Raw genomic sequence first — 9,134 nt, 5'->3', positions numbered from 1 at the left:
ACCCTATTATCCCTAAGCAAATGGTCAAGCCAAAACCTCAAATAAGATCTTGTGCCGCACAATGACGTGCATGGTTGAGGCCATTCATGACTAGGAGCACAAACTCATCACAGCATTATGGGCATATCGAATGTCATAATAGCTCACTACAAACTGCATACCCTTTAGCTTATGTTTGGGGTAGACGTAGTTATGCCAATGGAATTTTTTGTTCCAAGCCTCAAAGTCACAGTGGATATCAAATGAGACAATCCCTAAAAGGTTAATCAAGCTTGAAAAGCTTGATGAAATGAGATTGAGGGTGGTCTATTGCATAAAAATTGAGAAGCTATGCTACAAGAAGTGGTTTGACCGCAACCTTCAAAACAAGTACCTAAAGGAAGGTGACCTCACGCTATTACATAGCATAAGAAACACCAAGTGTATGGTTGTTATAAATATATAGCTACTAGTAGCTACTTGGATAATAAAAGTCATCACTACTCCTGAAAGTGATTGGGCTAACCTTCTCCTCAGAAATTTCAAGTATGTTAGGCCTCATAGAGCTCCTAGATGGAAGGACTATCCCCTTCTTTCAGCCATAGGGAATCCTGAACCTTGCACTACCAAAGGGAGCCAGCTTTGGAAAACCTTAAGGGGGTCCTTTGAACAGATAAAAAGCCACATCATTCTCTCTAGAAAAGGGAGCTTTATGGATTTAGATTAAATCTGGGTTTCTACCTTCTTCACCAAACAACAACTAAGTGATAATGACTTCCTAAGGGCATGGAACTTGGTAAAGAAAGGGCTATCCTCTTGGGGTGATCTATGGGACAAGACCAACTTCAGGTGGAAGAATTGGCTGGAGATAAGAAGAGAATTCAGACTCAACAATGTAGATCAAGAGTTAATTATGGGTAGATTGCAGCTATGGGAGGGGGACATCTGATGGAAAGGGGGCAGAATCCTCAATTTCCCTAGAGAGTTTGGATGGGTAGGTAGCTCAACTCTCTTATCTATTCTCACTCCATCTGAAGGCATAGAAGAGATTGTTACTAAACTAAATGTTAGATGGAACAGTTCTGACAATGAAAGAAAATGGTTTATCAGATTTGAGCTTATCTGGGACAGGAGAATCCCTGAGAAATGTCCACATTGTTATGGTTAATCCTACACAAGGATGTTTGGACCAACTGCAGAAGCTTCAAAATTGGTAAGGGAGATGGTACATGCAAACACTGTGTGGGTATCAATGAAGACATCTTCCATTTGTTTATAGCTTTCCCCAGAGCAAGAAAAGTCTAGAAATTTGTGCAGTTAAGAATAGGAGAACCAATAAATTGGAGGTCTATTCTGTTGGGGGACGCACTCAAACTTACTTATGCTACATGGGTACACATCAGGGCACATGCACTATGGTTTATTTGGATTTCTAGAAATGCTTTTCAATTCAATGAAGAGGTCATGCATGCTGGCCAGATCTTTGATAATTGGTATGAATGCTATGCTCTTACTAATTGATCACTATGTGCTATGGTCCACACCAAGTTCTTATTGGACCAATAATTTCATAATTATAATGACCAGGTATCTCAACTCCAGGAAAAGCTTGAAGAACACATCCACGATGCAGGGAGATGCTCCAACTGAGGGGTGGACATGCAAGACAACTCCTTCCATCTCCTTTCCCAGTCAAAACAAAACCCAATGTCTAGAGAACTTCCTCTAGCACTTACTTTTTCTATTGCATTGTTCCTCTGGTCCCAGGTCTAATGCATTAAGTTTGGCTACTAGGATTGCTATAGCCTTGGTGGTTTCCAGGACATCAACATCAAATTTTGTTAGAGCAAATGCATTTTTTGTGGGCATAAGATCATCTGCATCATACCTTCTCTTTTTTGGATGGATAAGGAGGCATCCGGTTTCAGGATATAAGTTACAGTCATCCTTGAACAAGCAGAGCAACACTTGATCAAGATTTACTCTTCAGAACTGTCAAACTGAGCTTAGGCTCCTCTCTTTTTTGGTTACCAAATTTTTAGTTTCTCACTCTTAGTCAGTGGTTTTCTTGTATGCAAGAGGGAGGAGATGGGTGTAGAAGGGGCTACAATTTGGGCCATAGATTTGATGGAAGATCTAAGGGAGGATATGGGTGTAGAAGGCGCTTTAATCTTGGCCATAGATTTTATGTAAGATCCAAGGGAGGAGATGGGTGTAGAAGGGGATTAAATTTGGGCCATATATTTGATGGAAGATACAAGGGAGGAGATGGGTGTAGAAGGTGCTTCAATCTAGGCCATAGATTTGATGGAAGATCCAAGGGAGAAAATGAATCTAGTGGGCACCTCAGTACTAGCCCTCCATTATGCACCTCAATCCTAGCCCTCCATCTTGAAGGTTGATTTCCACCATACATTATGGTCCTCCATGCTAGCCCCCCATTATGCGCCTCCATATTAGCCATTGATCTTGATATGGATCAAGGTAAAGGTACCTATTGATCAGGTTTAATACTCCTCCCCCTCCCCCTTTAATTTAATTCAAAACCTCCTCCCTCCCCCCCTTTTTATCCCTAAACATTTTACTTACTTGAAGAGTACCCTTTTCCCCCAACAATCAAAGATAAGATGGCCACCACGTTTCTCACAATATTTGAGACAAGAAGAATTACCACCTTTGTACGAATGACAAGGCAGTCGAAAAGCGAGCGGGCCCAAAAAAGCGAGCGAGCTTTTCCACAATTTCGTTAGATAACATAGCTTTGTGGAAACCACTATTTGGGAAGATTCTCGAAAATAAAACTTATGTTACTATGTGTAACTATACCAACATTGCAAATTATAGTCTACCTTAACTTCCAATTGGAGCCATACTCACATTATGCAACAATAGTATGTGGATTTGAAAGAAACCGAATTTCCACTCCAAAGCGGATTCCATTACTGATACAACAATTCTTTTGCATTTGAAATCGGTCTTATTATCAAACTCCTTCAATAATCAAAACAAATGCATTGCTTGATATGTTGAACTTAGTAACGTAAACATCACTTCACCCATATGGGGGGAAAAAAACCTGTCTATAGACTTCATAGCATGGGATTGCATCAACACTTATGACATTCAAAATGGTTCTTCTTATTAAAAGTGTTATCAACCATGAAATAAGTGAATGTTTAAAAATAGTTCACCCGTATGTTGAGAAACCCAAGTGTCATTTATGACATTCAAAATTGTTCTTGCAACCATCCTGTAGTTCCTAGAGATTTTGCCCATACTTATAACCCCTTCCCTTCAACCACTAAGAGGTATCTAATAGTTTTATAGAACACTTGAGATATCATCACCTCCTAATACAAAACCATTATTACTATTTGTAGAACACTTGAGATATCATCACCTCTTAATACAAGACTATTCTTACTATTTGTAGAACACTTGAGATATCATCACTCCTTCCCTTCAGCCACTAAGAGGTACCTAATACTTTTGTAGAACACTTGAACCATTCTTACTATTTGTAGAACACTTGAGATATCATCACCTCTTAATACAAAACCATTCTTACGATTTGTATAACACTTGAGATATTATCACCTCTTAATATAAGACCATTCTTAGTATTTGTAGATCACTTTAGATATCATCGCCTCTTAATACAAGACCATTCTTACTATTTGAGAGATTAATGGATTAAAGGTTTGAAGCTCATAGGAGACGGAGGAAGAGAAAGTCGGTTTCAACATGAGGACAATAAAACTAATTGGAATATTTTGACTTATGTATTATACCTTTTTGAAGACTATGAATTTAAGTCAATTTCAACATTAGGATGATAAAACTAATTAGAATATTTTGACTTATGTATTATATATTTTTGAAGACTATGAATTTTAATGAGAGGCACGCACACTACTTAGTAAATACACTAGTACTACTACTAGCCTACGACTATTAAGCCTAGTAGCACTAGTGTGATTTTGAGCCTTGTATCAGCCTTTCCATAATTTTCTTCCATCGTTAGTGCAATAGAAATTATTCCTTCTATCAAAAGAATCTTGCCAAATTTATTCGAAGTGATGATTTTGTAGTCTATAGCCACTATCCTCTGATTCTCAAAAATATATTAAATGTGAGCACCCATTTATCTTCTATGATCAACCCTAGGCTATGCTGCGATAGGACATTACTAGAACAAAAAAAATATGAGTTGATATGGCGACGTTCGGTGTGAAATAACCAAATTAAGGATTTAATAAGAAAGAAAACAATTAGAATCAATAGGCTATTCAATGGCTCAAATCTGCACAGAAATTATAATGTGCCTCCCAACTCTTATGCATTCCAGCTCCTCATGTTTGACAAGAATGCAAACAATAATGAAATCACATTATCTTTAGTTTCAAAGTAAGCAAAGCACCAAAAATAAATGCAAACGTATTGGATGAGGAATAAATAAGTATAGATATAGATAGACCTATATGTATGCATTCATAGATATAATGATGATTAAAGTTAGACGGTCATAATAATATTATCTGTACTATCATTGGGATTAGGACTACTATTGGTAATATTGTATGTAGTAGTAGGAGAACTACCATTAAGGAACACTCTAATAAAATTACTAATGGTAGTGACAAAACTACCACTAGTAGTTTGGTAATTACCCCTAACATCTACAAAAAATATTTGATGGGTAGCTAGTATTAGGTCAAAAGGCCCCAATTGTGCTATAATAATAGACCAAAAAAGGGAGTCCTATAGCATCACCTAAGGGTCACTTTTTATCCATGAAAGAAACAAGTCGGTGCAACCTAGGTCATACAAATCTAGGTCAGGTGGAGTGGTTCGTGTCTCTTTCCTTGATAAAAAAGTTACACTACCTTTGATAGTAACTACAAAGATTGCTGCCATAGTGCCATAGAGTAGCCCCTAGGTTGCACCATCATCCTTTTTTGCTTTTGAGCCATTAAGTTTGATCCACTAATTTTATGTAGAATTTTCTACTATATGTTCACATGTCCTTAATAGGATCTTGATATAATCCCTTCCATTGTAAGTACTTTTACTATAAGTTTCACATATCCTTAACAAACCACTAGGCTTTAACACAGATTCATTCTTATGTTTCAAGCCTCAAACTCAAACACCCTTGTAAAAGGGATAATGTATTAAAGCTACATTCAATCCATCAAATCTTTTGAATGACAGTTCTATTGAAAATTCATATATCATCAATAGGATTTCATCCATTATATGTTCATTTGTCTTTAATAGTATGTCTAAAAATTCATGTATCTTCAATATTATTTCTCTCATGTGTTCCAATATCTTCAAAAGGATACCTTTATTTATGTCCAAACTTGAGCATTGATTTGTATTTATCAAACACAATTTCACTCCACCTATTCTTTAGAATGAATTTTTTTCGCCAAAAGTGGGCCAAATGTAAGGTCTTTCCACATATTCTTAAGAATGAAAATTTTGGCCTTACGTTGGCAAGTCTATGGAATGAGGGTAAGGCCAAAGTCTGGTACCGTGCATTAGGTCTTGATTAATGCTTCTTTAGGCTTGAATATTTAATGCATTAACTTCATGACTATTATTTATGCTTGAACTTGTAATGTATTAATTTCATGACTTAGGATTTTATGAAGTTATATCTAACATGTCCCAAATTTAATGGAAATTAATATCCTACATAACACAACAAAGTATCATCATATCCCTTCCCAAAATCAATGCTACCTAGCAACTCTCCTGGCATTTTCACTACCTTGCATTTGAGTTAGCTATGACGAAGAATGTTGCCTACCTTTGGAACCTCTTAGAGTTACCATTAGCATGATCTAATTTCATGTACCCCAAAACTTGAGACTTGGAGATTCCCATATTACACCAGCGGTAGCTGTCTTGTCCACTCTCAATGCTAGTAAGAGCTGAGCCCCATAGACCCAGAAAAGAAGTCTTTTTGGAGGTTCAATTTTTTCCCTCCGTCTTCTGCAAGCCCCATGATGAAATAGGATATAACCCTACATTTAATGCAGGAATTGACACAACTTTTTTTGGACGTGACTATGCAGTTTACATCCCAAAATTGGTGCTAAAATTGCAGACTGAGAGATTCCCATATCACACCAATGGCAGCTGTCTTGTCCACTCTCAACACTAGTAAGAGATGGTCCCCATAGACCGGTAAAAGAAGTCTTTTTGGAGGTTCAATTTTTTGCCTCCGTCTTCTCCGGCCCCATGACGGAATAGGATATATTCACCACCCTATGTTTAATGCAAGAATTGACATAATTTTTTTTGACATGACTATGCAGCTTACATCCCAAAATTGGTGCTAAAATTGCATACCGAGCATCTCCATTTGCCGGGGGGTGTCCCTAGCGACCCTTGGACTTGCTCTATTTGTCTAGTTGTGTCTCTCCATAAAAATCGGAGTGGGGCCTATTTTCCCCATCTAGTAAAACTATATGCATCAATATGTATGTATGTATGCATGCATCCATGTATGTATGTACACACACACACACACACACACACACACACATATGTATGTATGTATGTATGTGTACTAAAACTACTAAAACTATATGCATCAAATAATGTTGTTGATCAATTTTTGGCATACCCCACCAAAATCAAGACCCCCATTGCAAAGAAAGGTAAGGAACACAAGTGCTTGCTCTTATGCTCATGAGACAACAAAATGCATGACATAGGCAACCAATGGGGTCTTACTTTTGATGTCTGTATGTATGTATGTATGTATGTATGTACATACCTACATACATATATATATATATGTTTTTATATATTATATACGTATGTATGTATGTATATATATATGTATGTATGTATATGTATATATATATATATATATATATATATATATATATATATGTATGTATGTATGTATATATATATGTATATGTTGATGCATATATGTATATATTGATGCATACAGTTTTGATATATGGAGAAAATGCACATGAAAACCATCTAAATTAGCTCTTGTCGTTTGATTTGATATATGACATGATCCCATTTGGATTTGTAAGTCTAAAGATATGGGGTCCTACTTTTAGGGCCTGAATGCCTAAAATAGGTAGTGCGTTAATGTGCTACCTATTTCATGCATTTAGGCCTCAAAAGTAGGACCCCATTGGCAACACAATGGGGTCCTAGTTTTGAGGCCTAAATGCATGAAATAGATAGCGTGTTTAGGCATGAAATAGACAGCGTGTTAACGCGCTGCCTTATTTCAGGCATTCAAGCCCTAAAAGTAGTACCCCGTATCTTTGGACTTGCATATCCAAATGGGGTCATGTCATATATCAAATCAAACGGCAAGATCTAATTTAAATGGTTTTCATGTCCATTTTCTCCATCAACTAAAACTATATTCATCAAATAATGTTGTTTATCAATTTTTGGCATACCCCCCCAAAATCAAGACCCCCATTGCAAAGAAAGGTAAAGAACACAAGTGCTTGTTCTTATGCTCATGAGACAACAAAACGCATGACATGGGAAACCAATGGGGTCTTACTTTTGATGTTTGTATGTATGTATGTATGTATATATATGCATGTACATACATACATACATACATACATACATACATACATACATACATACATATATATATATATATATATATATATATATATATATATATGTATATATATATATGTATATGTATGTATATGTTGATGCATATATGTATATATTGATGCATACAATTTTGATATATGGAGAAAATGGACATGAAAATCATCTAAATTGGCTCTTGCCGTTTGATTTGATATATGATATGACCCCATTTGGATTTGTAAGTCCAAAGATACGAGGTCCTACTTTTAGGGCCTGAATGCCTAAAATAGGCAGTGTGTTAACACGCAGCCTATTTCATGCATTTAGGCCTCAAAAGTAGGACCCCATTGTGTTGCTTTTGAGGCCTAAATGCATGAAATAGGCTGCGTGTTAACACGCTGCCTATTTTAGACATTCAGGCCCTAAAAGTAGCACCCTGTATCTTTGGACTTGCATATCCGAATGGGGTCATGTGATATATCAAATCGAATGGCAAGATCCAATTTAGATGGTTTTCATGTCCATTTTCTCCATCAACTAAAACTATATTCATCAAATAATGTTGTTTATCAATTTTTGGCATACCCCCCCCAAAATCAAGACCCCCATTGCAAAGAAAGGTAAGGAACACAAGTGCTTGTTCTTATGCTCATGAGACAACAAAATGCATGAAATAGGCAACCAATGGGGTCCTAATTTTGCTGTATGTATGTATGTATATATGTATGTATATACATACATATATATCTATATGTGTATATATATATATATGTGTGTGTGTGTGTATGTGTGTGTGTGTGTGTGTGTGTGTATACACACACACACACACACACACACATATGTATGTATGTATGTATGTATGTATCTATATATATATATATATATATATATATATATATATACATACATACATACATATGTATATATTGATGCATATATTGATGCATATCTTGATGTATATATTCATGCATACTATTTTGATTGATGGAGAAAATAGATATGAAAACCATCTAAATTGGCTCTTGCCGTTTGATTTGATATAGGACATGATCCCATTGGGATTTGTAAGTCCAAAGATACGGGGTCCTACTTTTAGGGCCTGAATTCCTGAAATAGGTAGCTTGTTAATGTGCTGCCTACTTCATGCATTTAGGCCTCAAAAGTAGGACCTCATTTGGTCCTACATGGGGTCCTACTTTTGAGGCCTAAATGTATGAAATAGGCAGCGCGTTGACGCACTGCCTATTTCAGGCATTCAAGCCCTAAAAGTAAGACCCCGTATCTTTGGAATTACAAATCCAAATGGGGTCATGTCATACATCAAATCGAATGGGAAGAGCCAATTTAGATGTTTTCATGCCTATTTTATCTATTTAATAAAACTATATGCATCAAATAATGTTGTTTATCAATTTTTGGCATACACCCCCAAAATCAAGAACCCCATTGGAAAGAAAGGTAAGGAACACAAGTGCTTGTTCTTATGTTCAGGAGACATAAAAAAAGAGGTCTGGTATCCCAAAAATGACAGCGCGTCAATGCGCTATCAT

The sequence above is a fragment of the Dipteris shenzhenensis genome, chromosome 32 (genome assembly GCF_047967505.1).
Source record: "Dipteris shenzhenensis isolate YYH24624 ecotype China chromosome 32, Dip_SZ_1.0, whole genome shotgun sequence".
Taxonomy (NCBI): Eukaryota; Viridiplantae; Streptophyta; class Polypodiopsida; order Gleicheniales; family Dipteridaceae; genus Dipteris; species Dipteris shenzhenensis.
This window is presented reverse-complemented; position numbering follows the sequence as displayed.